The sequence below is a fragment of the Oncorhynchus gorbuscha genome, linkage group LG02 (genome assembly GCF_021184085.1).
Source record: "Oncorhynchus gorbuscha isolate QuinsamMale2020 ecotype Even-year linkage group LG02, OgorEven_v1.0, whole genome shotgun sequence".
Lineage (NCBI taxonomy): Eukaryota > Metazoa > Chordata > Actinopteri > Salmoniformes > Salmonidae > Oncorhynchus > Oncorhynchus gorbuscha.
The window spans coordinates 38,681,502-38,694,344 of NC_060174.1; the positions used below are offsets into that span (position 1 = coordinate 38,681,502).

At 43.1% G+C, this 12,843-nt stretch overlaps 1 non-coding gene across 1 annotated transcript; it reads right to left on the minus strand.

The window, feature by feature from the left end:
- Positions 1-10,268: 10,268 nt before the first annotated feature.
- LOC124015942 lies at positions 10,269-10,323 on the minus strand. Its single transcript, XR_006835260.1, has one exon. It is a non-coding gene; the product is annotated as a U7 small nuclear RNA (small nuclear RNA).
- Positions 10,324-12,843: the final 2,520 nt, after the last annotated feature.

The window sequence follows — 12,843 nt, forward strand, 5'->3', positions numbered from 1 at the left end:
GGACAAAATACATTTATGCACGATGGCGCACGTGCGCAGGCGGTTTGGGTTCCGTGTTACATTCAAAACCTTTCATTGTGCATTGACTTTATTTGCAGACATCTTTCAACACACAATCATTGATCCTAAATATAATTTTACTGTGAAATATAATGAGTACATTGGTTTAATAATTAAAACACAACATAATGGTCTTTTCAGTGTAGTTATTTTTAACAACCAGTTAATCCAATAGCAAACAATTCAATGTTTCAAAATTGTTCTTTGAATGTGAAATGGCTGCAGTATTGTAAATTACAGGACATTACACTCTCTTGACATTAGCCAGTACATTTGCACCACCCATTAAAATTGACTGAACATCAAATTGATGTAATTACTCTCCCATGTGTGATCAAACGTGTGATCATTAACATCTTTCACAAGCATTGATGCAAAAAAACATTTGTTTTTATCGCTTTGGTACTATTTTCAGAAGTATGTGGTAAAATGTCACAATTCTTAGTACAAAACTCAAAACAGATCATCAAAAAGGTCGTTTTTCACACAGTAACTTTTTCACCAAATCTAATGTGTTTAATCTAGAAATAAATTTCAAATAACGTAATTGCCTTTCACAATGCAATGCTCACAATACTTTTCACATGACTCTCTTCTCATTTGTTTAAATACATTTGACCATCACTTACAGTAATCCAACTGCACTTAATGGTTACTTAACCATTTGGTAAACCTATAGATTGTAAACTGGTTTGTCTACTATATATGGATTTTGAGAACGATAGTAATAAAATGTGTGTTTGTAAAGTATAAACCTCTAAATTACATGTATGATCCATGATAACCATTCATAATGACTGCTCATTATTTCTAATTGATTTCACATAGTGGTAACCACAATTGGTCACCATATAAAAAGGGAGGGTGTGAGATGCTTGCAATTTTCTTCAACATGGAGCAGGATAGACAGCAAGAGAGAAGAAGAAATCAAAGAGCTCAAGAACAAAGGGCCCATCAAAGAGGTCAAAGAGGTGGGCATGGGCCCCATCAGAGAGGTCAAAGAGGTGGGCATGGGCCCCATCAGAGAGGTCAAAGAGGTGGGCACGGGCCTCCGTCAAAGAAGAAAGAGGTGGGTATGAACCCGTCAAAGAGGTGGACATCAGAGAGAGGGAGGCAGACAGCAGGGAACTGTTGTGTCTAATGAATAATGGGCCATCGTCGTTGACCATGTGGTAAACAGACGCCTTACCATGGCAGAAACTGCCAGATTAGTTCACACCAATCTGAAAAGATCAACTGTCAATTCGATCATGAGAACATTTCGGCAAGAAAACCGGTAAGTCTGCAGGATATACATTATGCATTATTACATTTATTATCATTACATAATTTTACATCATTACATTTACAGAAAATTACATATTGTAATGCATGTATATTTACAAAATATCTTACAGTATTCTTACAGTGTGATCTATTGACAGTATACTCTATTCTACCCTCAGAATTGACAGAAGAACACATGGCCGTGTGCTGACCGACCAGCAGGACTGGACAGTGGTGGAAATGGTGAGGGCCAGGAACGACATACAGCTGCCCGAAATAAAGCAGGCCATTGAGGAGAACAATGACACCTTTGCCAGTGTGGCATCCATCAGCCTACCAACAATCGCCCGCCTTTTGAAGAGGCACCTGTTACCTATGAAACACGTGTGCCTGGTGCCTTTTGAGAGAAACAACATGCTACTTCACAGTATGATATTGGATCAACACCGTAAAAAGAATAAATCAAAATATATATATCTAGAGGGTGAAGGTGCTTGATGTTGCTGTGAACATTCACAAAAATGTCTTTGTTGATGAATCGGGCTTCAACCTGCCCAAAACCCGGTGCCGTGGGCTGAACATCATTGGCCAATGGGTGACTGTTCAAGTGCCTGGACTGCTATCTCTGAAGATGGTATGGTAGGACGTAGACCATTACTTGGATCCTACAATGCTGCATACCTCATTGTGTTTCTCAATGAAATTGAGCAGGCTTGTCAAGGTGAAGAGGTCACTTACAGCGTATTCGGAAAGTATTCAGACCCCTTTACTTTTTCCACATTTTGTTACGTTACGGCCTAATAGCAAAATTGATTAAATAAATTAAAATCCTCATCAATCTACACACAATACCCCATAATGACGAAGTGAAAACATTTTTTTTTGTAATTTTGCAAATGTATAAAAAATATGAAAACAGACATACCTAGCCTTGTGGTTAGAGCGTTGGACTAGTAATCGAAAGGTTGTAAGATCGAATCGCTGAGCTGACAAGGTAAAAATCTGTCATTCTGCCCTTGAACAATGCAGTTAAGCCACTGTTCCTAGGCCGTCATTGAAAATAAGAATTTGTTCCTAATTGACTTGCCAGGTTAAATAAAGGTCAAATACAATTTATACATAAGTATTCAAACCCTTTGCTATGAGACTCTAAAATGAGCTCAGGTGCATCCTGTTTCCGTTGATCATCCTTGTGATGTTTCTACAACTTGAGTGATAAATTCAATTGATTGGATATGATTTGGAAAGGCACACACCTGTCTATATAAGGTTTCACAGTCGAGAGTGCATGTCAGAGCCCGGCCAAACTAAGCAATCGGGGAGAAGGGCCTTGGTCAGGGAGATGACCAAGAACCCGATGGTCACTCTGACAGAGCTCCAGAGTTCCTCTGTAAAGATGGGAGAACCAAACATCTCTGCAGCACTCTACCAATCAGGCCTTTATGGTAGAGTGGCCAGACAGAAGCCACTCCTTAGGCAAAGGCAAATGACTACTGTAAAGCATGATGGTGGCAGCATCATGCTGTGGAGATGTTTTTCTGCAGCAGGGACTGGGAGACTAGTCAGGATCGAGGGAAAGATGAACGGAGAAAAGTACAGAGAGATCCTTGATGAAAACCTGCTCCAGAGCGCTTAGGACCTCAGACTGTGGTGAAGGTTCACCTTCAAGACAATGCAGGAATGGCTTCGGGACAAGTCTCTGAATATCCTTGAGTAGCCCAGCCAGAGCCCAGACTTGAACACGATCAAACATTTCTGGAGAGACCTGAAAATATCTGTGAGGCGACGCTCCCCATCCAACCTGGCCGTGCTTGAGAGGATCTGCAGAGAATAATTGGAGAAACTCCCCAAATACACGTGTTCCATCATACCCAAGAAAGCGCAAGGCTGTAATCGCTGCCAAAGGTACTTCAACAAAGTACTGATTAAAGGGTCTGAATACTTAAATGTAAATGTGATATTTCAGTTTTTTTATTTTATAAATGTGCAAAAAATTCTAAGCCTGTTTTTGCTTCGTCATTATGTGGTATAGTGTGTACATTGATACGGGAAACAATGCAAAATGTGAAAAAAGTCAATTCTCTCCAAATTATGTGTCAATGTGTCATTGTGTGGGACAATGTCACGTTCCACCTTGCAGAGGTGGTTCAGGCATGGTTTTGGGCCTATCCCCGATTCGTTACCCTTTACCTGCCCCCATACTCTCCTTTCCTCAAACCTATTGAGGATTTATTTTCAGCATGGAGGTGGAAGGTGTATGATCCCCATGAGCGTGCCACCCTCCTTCTGGCCATGGATGAGGCATGCGACGACATCAATGCACAACAACGTCAAGCTTGGACTCGCCATACCAACAAAAATATCCCGATGTGCATAAACAATGAGGACATTCACTGTGATGTGGCTGAGAATTTATGGACTAATGCTAAACATTATGTTTTATTTTCATTCATTTCATTTGTTTCATTTAATTTCTTACATTTGATTACAGACAATACACATATGTTGCAATTATATCTGAGAAGTATATATATATATATATATATATATATATATATATATATATATATATATATATATATATATATATATATATATATATATATATATTCATTAATAGCACCTTTGATTACACATGGGATATTAATGAAATTCTAGATTTTTGGTCAATTTTGTTGGGTAATGTAAGTGTATTGCCTAATGTGAAAGCGGTCATTTACAGTACTGTAGCATGTTACCTTCAGCACATCCAGGGGCCATTTGAAACACAACTCTTGCGTTGTTTGATATTGGATTAACTGGTTGTTAAAATGACTAAATTGAAAATATATTATGTTGTGTTTTGGTGACTAAACCAATGTTCCCATTACATTTCACAGTAAACGTATATTTTGAATGTCACGCATTGGTCATAGTATTTTGTGTTTTCGTTATATATTTGGTCAGGCCAGGGTGTGACATGGTGTCACGTTCTGACCTTTATTTCCTGTGTTTTGTATTTAGTTAGTATGGTCAGGGCGTGAGTTGGGTGGGCAGTCTATGTTTGTTTTTCTATGTTTTGGGTATTTCTATGTTTCAGCCTAGTATGGTTCTCAATCAGAGGCAGGTGTCATTAGTTGTCTCTGATTGAGAATCATACTTAGGTAGCCTGGGTTTCACTGTGTGTTTGTGGGTGATTGTTTCTGTCTCTGTGATTGCACCAGATAGGACTGTTTTGAGTTTTCACATTTATTGTTTTTTTTTGTAGTCAGTTGTTCATGTGTACCTTAACGTATTAAAAAGAACCATGGACACTTACCACGCCGCGTATTGGTCCTCTGATCCGTTTCGCCTCTCCTCTTCGGAAGAAGAGGAGGAAATCCATTACAGAATCACCCACCAACCAAGGACCAAGCGGCGTGGTAAACAGAGGCAACAGCAGCAGCAGGAGAAGCAACAGAGGCAACAGCAGCAGCAGGAGAAGCAACAGAGGCAACAGCAGCAGCAGGAGAAGCAACAGAGGCAACAGCAGCAGCAGGAGAAGCAACAGAGGCAACAGCAGCAGCAGGAGAAGCAACAGAGGCAACAGCAGCAGCAGGAGAAGCAACAGAGGCAACAGCAGCAGCAGGAGAAGCAACAGAGGCAACAGCAGCAGCAGGAGAAGCAACAGAGGCAACAGCAGCAGCAGGAGAAGCAACAGAGGCAACAGCAGCAGCAGGAGAAGCAACAGAGGCAACAGCAGCAGCAGGAGAAGCAACAGAGGCAACAGCAGCAGCAGGAGAAGCAACAGAGGCAACAGCAGCAGCAGGAGAAGCAACAGAGGCAACAGAGGCAGCAGCAGGAGAAGCAACAGAGGCAACAGAGGCAGCAGCAGGAGAAGCAACAGAGGCAACAGAGGCAGCAGCAGGAGAAGCAACAGAGGCAGCAGCAGGAGAAGCAACAGAGGCAGCAGCAGGAGAAGCAACAGAGGCAGCAGCAGGAGAAGCAACAGAGGCAGCAGCAGGAGAAGCAACAGAGGCAGCAGCACGAGAAGCAACAGAGGCAACAGCAACAGCAGCACGAGAAGCAACAGAGGCAGCAGCAACAGCAGCACGAGAAGCAACAGAGGCAGCAGCAACAGCAGCAGGAGCAGCAGCAGCAGCAGCAGTGGGAGAGGCTGCACTATTTGGAGAAATGGACTTGGGAGGAGATCCTTGACGGGAAAGGACCCTGGGCAGAGCCAGGGGAATATTGCCGCCCCAAAGCCGAGCTGGAGGCAGCGAAGGCAGAGAGGCGGCATTATGAGGAGCTAGCACGGCAGAGCGGCTGGAAGCCCGAGACGCACCCCCAAAATTTTCTTGGGGGGGGGGCACAGGGAGAGTGTGGCAGAGTCAGGAGCCAGACCTGAGCCAACTCCCCCTGTTTACTGAAAGGAGCCATGGATGTTATCCGAGCTGTCGGCGAAGCTAAGGGCTGAGTCTGAGGGTCGAGGAGTTATTGGACAGAGTGGAGGAGAGTGAACGGATGGGAGATGAGGAGACACTCGAGGAGGCGTTAATATAATTGGGGGAGTGCGAAGAGAGAGAGCAATTGATTTGGCTTAGTATGCAAGGCATTCGCCCTGAGGTGTGTGTCCCCAGCCCGGTACCACCAGTGGAGGCACCCCGCACCAGGCTGTCTCTCCGTCCCATCAACACAGGTGTTCCCTCCTGTCCGGCGCCGCTGCCGGAGCGTCCCGCCTGTCCGGCGCCGCTGCCGGAGCGTCCCGCCTGTCCGGCGCTGCTGCCGGAGCGACCCGCCTGTCCGGCGCCGCTGCCAGAGCCTCCCGCCTGTCCGGCGCCGCTGCCTCCTGTGGCAGCTCCACGCACAAGGCTGTCTCTCTGTCTCCTCCCTGCAGGTGCTCCCGCCTGTCCGGCGCCGCTGCCGGAGCCTCCCGCCTGTCCGGCGCCGCTGCCGGAGCCTCCCGCCTGTCCGGCGCCGCTGCCTCCTGTGGCAGCTCCACGCACAAGGCTGTCTCTCTGTCTCCTCCCTGCAGGTGCTCCCGCCTGTCCGGCGCCGCTGCCGGAGCCTCCCGCCTGTCCGGCGCCGCTGCCGGAGCCCCTCAGCCCAGAGGCGCCAGAGCCCCTGCCCCTCTGTCCAGTGGGGTCATTGAGAGGGGTTGCCATGGTGAGAAAGCCACGGAGGCGGACAATAAGGCGGACTAAGACAATGGTGAAGTGGGGTCCGCGTCCCGCGCCAGAACCGCCACCGCGGACAGACACCCACCCAGACCCTCCCCTATAGGTCAAGGTTTTGCGGCCGGAGTCCGCACCTTTGGGGGGGGGGGGTACTGTCACGTTCTGACCTTTATTTCCTGTGTTTTGTATTTAGTTAGTATGGTCAGGGCGTGAGTTGGGTGGGCAGTCTATGTTTGTTTTTTCTATGTTTTGGGTATTTCTATGTTTCAGCCTAGTATGGTTCTCAATCAGAGGCAGGTGTCATTAGTTGTCTCTGATTGAGAATCATACTTAGGTAGCCTGGGTTTCACTGTGTTTGTGGGTGATTGTTTCTCTCTGTGATTGCACCAGATAGGACTGTTTTAGGTTTTCTCACGTTTGTTGTTTTTGTTAGTTATCTCATGTGTAGTTTCTTTATTAATTAAAGAACATGAATAACCACCATGCTGCTTTTTGGTCCGCTTCTCTTTCACCAGAAAACCCTTACACATGGGTTTAAAATGCTGTGTTTCTTATTGGGGTTTTGTAGGCATTGGGATTGCGGCTGAGTAGGGGTGTAGCATAGGTTTGGCTGCCTGAGGCAGTTCTCAATCAGAGTCGGGTGATTCTCGTTGTCTCTGATTGGGAACCATATTTAGGTAGCCGGGGTTTCACTGTGTATTTCGTGGGTGATTGTTCCTGTCTCTGTGTAGTTGTTCACCAGACAGGCTGTATAGGTTTTTCACGTTCCGTTTGTTTTGTATTTGTATAGTTATTTCATGTATTTGCTATTCTACATTAAAGAACATGAGTAACCACCACGCTGCATTTTGGTCCGACTCTCCTTCAACAAACGAACGCCGTTACATTGAATCAATGGTTGTGCGGTGAGAGATGTTTACAATCCAAATGAATGCACAATGACAGGTTTTGAATGAAAGACTAGCTGTGTAACAAGTGTGACCAGTTTGGAGTTTTGTACTAAGAGTTGTGAAAATGTTCCTCATACTTCATCTAATTACAGGTGTACTGTAATTGAATTAAACAAATTAAATTAAGGAAAGAAACAATGTTTAGCCGGCACTAGTTTGCATCAAGCCGGTTTTGAACATTTAGGTTCTCATAGATATCGCAGTAAATGTCCTCGTTGTTTATGCAACTGAGGAAAAACCTGTTGTCTGCTACATAAATGGTATATATTGCGGTACTACAGTACTGTATTGGCCAATGCGGTTTTAGTATAACAGTGTGAATCTCACCCCAGCAATTTCCTTTTGGGTACATGTTTACTGTATTTGCATTTGTTACATATATTTTAAAACTTACTGTGAAGTAAAGTCCTAATAGTTATAATCATAATAGTACATTTAAGCAATAAGGACAGGGGGGGCATAGAATATGGCCAATATACCACGGCTAAGGGCTGTTCTCAGCACGATGCAACACGGAGTGCCTGGACACAGCCCTTAGCTGTGGTATATTGGCCATATATCACAAACCACAGAGGAGTGATATTATAAACTGGTTACCAACATAATTAGAGCAGAAAAACTAAACGTTTTGTAATACCCGTGGTATACGGTTTGCTATACCATGGCTTTCAGCCAATCAGAATTCAGGGCTCAAACCACCCAATTTATAATACAGTATATATCATACTTTATCTTTTTCTTCTTTACAGACATACATTATGATGTTCTCAAAATGTGTACTAGACAAACCTGTTAAAAATCTCTAGGTTTATACCAAGCGGTTTAGTGATTATCAACTGAGAGCAGTCAGATGAGGTAATAGCGAAATGCATTTTAACAAATGAGAAGAGAATGATGTCAAAAGTAACGTGAGCATTGCATTGTGAAAGGCAATGACTTTAGATGACCATGTATTGCAATGTGAAACATGCTTTTCTAGATGAAGCACTGATTAAGTTTGGTGAAAAAGTGACTATGATTTTGTTTTTCAACAACTGGCTTTATGATGATCTGGTTTGAGATTTGTACTAAAAGTTGTGAAAATCTAACACATACTTGTAATAATTGTACCAAAGCGATTGAAAAACCATCTACTTATTTATTTTGAATGCATAGTTTAGACTTTTTACCTGAAACTGTGAACTGATCCTATTTGGTCTGGATCTGTCTACTTGGGATTGACAGCACATCGTATTATCGGACAAACAAGGGCTGCTTTTAGTTTGCTATCAGTACTTGGAGAAGAACACTATGAGAAACTAAAACTAACTAACTAACACTATGAGAAACTAAAACTGACTAACACTATGAAGTTGGAAACAGGGATGCCAGAAATACAAACACAATGCAAGAGTGAACTCTTCTAACTTTGTATTGTGTTCTATGCACAGTGCTGAGTGCTCTACACTCTAAAGTATGGGTTGTCTTGGGGAGATGCTAGTGTACAGTGAATACAGCATGGGAGAAAGGAACATCCTCCAGCCTGCTCATCTCTCCTCTGTGCCCAATAAAACACAACTACGCGTCAGTGATTTACAGATCCATTCTAGCGGCCTGTGTCATCGCCTGTCTCATCAGCAGCATGACATTGGAGAAATACTAATATATCAAACTCTCTATCACTGCTCTTTTCCTGTGTTTGATGATTGCATGATGAAAGGTCATTACTCTGAAGACGTTATGACTTAATTCCTCTCACTGTAAGGCAGAAGCCTGGTCACTGATCAGTATGTGTTTTATCCAACTGATTATTATTGTCTCTCTCTTCTCCCTCCTCCCTCCTCTTCTCTCAGGATTAGTGCTGTCAGGAGAAGCTTCTGCCCTGTATTTATTACCCCGGCCTGTGGTTGTGAGGAGGGAAGGAGGAGGGAAGGAGGGGAGCGTCCGTGACCCCCAGCCAGGCCCTGGTCCTGTTTGTCTTCGCTACATTCCTCCTGCTGCAGTGAGATGGTACTAACTCACTGCCTGTGTTCCCAGAGACATACTACCTCACATAGAACAAATACAATAGTATGTTATGGTATAAATACTTACTTTACTCTAGTATTTGTTATGCAGGTGAATGAGGACACAAAAGCGACTTAACGAAAACAGAGTCTTTATTCCAGTATGACAAAAGCGATAATCCTGGATATTATCTAGGTGAAAGCAAACACAGGAAAACTGAAATCCACTCGTCAGTAGAGAGGAATGACTGGAGACGCGACCACAGACTGCAGGTCGCTTCGGGAAGGCATCGGCCGTAGCTGACTATGACACCTGCTCACACGCAGCATCTGAAGAAGGTAAAACACGACAGGGCGGAACAAGGACACAGAACAGCGAACATCATACAAGGATCCGACAAGGACAGAAGCGGAAAACAGAGGGAGAAATAGGGACTCTAATCAGAGGGCAAAATAGGGGACAGGTGTGAAAAGAGTAAATGAGGTAGTTAGGAGAATGAGGAACAGCTGGGAGCAGGAACGGAACGATAGAGAGAGAGAGCGAGAGAGGGAGAGAGGGAGGGGGAGAGAGGGATAGAAAGAGGGAAAGAACCTAATAAGACCAGCAGAGGGAAACGAATAGAAGGGAAGCACAGAGACAAGACATGATAACCAATGACAAAACATGACAGTATTCTTTACTGTAGTATTTACTATATTATTTACTGTAGTACACTGCAGTATTTACAATTGTTAACTATGTATAACTTTAGTATATACTATAGTATTTACCATTGTGTATTTGCAGACTGTGTAGACCATTATGTAGTATTTACCCTAGTGTTACTGACATTACTGTAGTATATTTGTTCTATTACCTTTGGCATAGAAGGGGAGGCTTTCTTCTTCAGGAAACCTACTAGAGAAATATTAAAAGAGCAAATGCTTGCTAGCCTAACTTCCTTGCATGAACCAGCTAAGTTAGCTAGCTAGTTAAAGTGAGCCTACTAGGATGCATCTAGGCTACATATTGAACTTCAATCGTTTCAGGCCAGTGGCACAATATATGAATTCATGGTTAGTTCAGAATCGCTGTCATAATCATTGGCCTGTACAGAGAACTAATCTCTATCCATGGCTTAGGAAATGGCTTATTTAGCAAGCTAGCTTGCTACTGCAGGACATCAACACAAGTAGACCAGAAACAAACATGTTTGTCTGACAATGATGATGTTTTGCTTAGGATGTGATTTCATTGGAATGAAGCTATATCCAAACTGGCCTCCCTAGGAGGGCGTTTTTCTGCACCAGGACAACCCACAGTTGAGCTCAAGGGAGGCCAAATGCTTGCTGGCATCAATCACTCAAATGCTACAGCGGAACCATGTCACACTTTTTAGTTCCAGATAGCATCAGGTACATTGACTATACATACTGAGACAGAGGGGCGCTGTTTCCCTCCGTTGGATGATTTCACCGCTGAGATCCAGCCACTTGCAAATTCATAGAAAATTATTAAAACAGAGAGACGAAAGATACATGATTTATATTTTTTTTATTGGTCAAATATATGGGGAAGACTGGCTTTCCTTAGGATCCATGAAAACATGCCACTTATCAAAATAAAGGTATCTTTCTTCTCTTTCTTGTGATGTGGTTCTAGGTTTTGAGACGATGCGTTAAATGCCCGATGGAGTTTTAGTGTTCCTATAGATGAAATGGAAAGACGATGTATTCCACTAGGCCATTTCCTCCATTACCAGGCTCTGTTTGACAGGTAATCATTACAAACAGTTCTGCGATCGAAACGTTAACAGGGAAAAGCAAGAGTACAGTATGAAAAAGTCACAGGAGTAAAATTGAAGCAATAAATCCAACAAGATTTAATTGACAAGTGGATTTTGTAACCCTCAAACACAGGAAATAGATGGCTGAAAAAGACAGATCCTCAGGTGGGCGGGGCCCGCGTGTTGCTACTACTGTTTAAACTACTCAGTGTTTATGACTAATAGGGCTTAGTGCAATGAAGCACATGAACATGGTTAATCTGGGGGGGGGGGGGGGGGGGTTGCTGTTTCTCTGTGAAGTCTCAGGACTGTAATATGCTGTGATTGACAGCTCACCTGAGGGCTAGAGGACCAGGTATGCACCCCTCACTCCCTCCCTCTCCCTCTCTCTCTTTCTCCCCTTGCCCTTATGAAAGAAATACACAAATACAGTGCATTCGGAAAGTATTCAGACACCTTGACTTTTTCCACTGCAGCCTTATTTCTAAAATTGATTGAGTACAAAATGATCCTTATCAATCAACACACAATACCCCATAATGACAAAGTGAAAACAGTTTTGTAGACATTTTTGCAAATATATGAAAAATAGAAAACAGAAATACCTTTTTTTACATAAGTATTCAAACCCTTTGCTATGAGACTCGAAATTGAGCTCAGGTGCATCCTGTTTCCATTGATCATCCTTGATATGTTTCTATAACTTGATTGGCCCAGCCAGAGCCCGGACTTGAACCCGATCGAACATCTCTGGAGAGACCTTAATATAGCCATGCAGCGACGCTCTCCATCCAACCTGACATAGCTTGAGAGGATCTGCAGAGAAGAATGGGAGAAACTCCCCAGATACAGGTGTGCCAAGCTTGTAGCGTCATACCCAAGAAGGCTCAAGGCTGTAATTGCTGCCAAACATGCTTCAACAAAGTACTGAGTAAAGGGTCTGAATACTTACAGTACCAGTCAACATTTTGGACACATCTACTCATTGAAGTGTTTTACCAAATAGGGCTTTCTTCTGTACACAAACGCATTAAGAAGGAAGGAAATTCCACAAATTAACTTTTAACAAGGCACACCTGTTAATTGAAATGCATTCCAGATTACTACCTCATGAAGCTGGTTGAGAGAATGGCCAGAGTGTGCAAAGCTGTCATCAAGGCAAAGGGTGGCTATTTGAAGAAACATATTTTGATTTGTTTAACACTTTTTTGGTTACTACATGACTCCATATGTGTTATTTCATAGTTTTGATGTCTTCACTATTATTCTATAATGTAGAAAATAGTAAATATAAAGAAGAACCCTTGAATGAGTTGGTGTATCCAAACTTTTGAGAAAACTGAAATATAATAAAACCGTTTGACATAGAAACACTTGATTTTCGGCGTAAAAAAAAGAACAGTATATTCATATTCATATTTCACCCCTAAAGCCAACACCTCATTTGGCCGCCTTTCGTTCCAGTACTCTGCTGCCTGTGACTGGAACGAATTGCAAAAATCACTGAAGTTGGAGACTTTTATCTCCCTCACCAACTTCAAACATCAGCTATCTGAGCAGCTAACCGATCGTTGCAGCTGTACATAGTCTATTGGTAAATAGCCCACCCATTTTCACCTACCTCATCCCCATACTGTTTTTATTTATTTACTTTTCTGCTCTTTTGCACACCAATATCTCT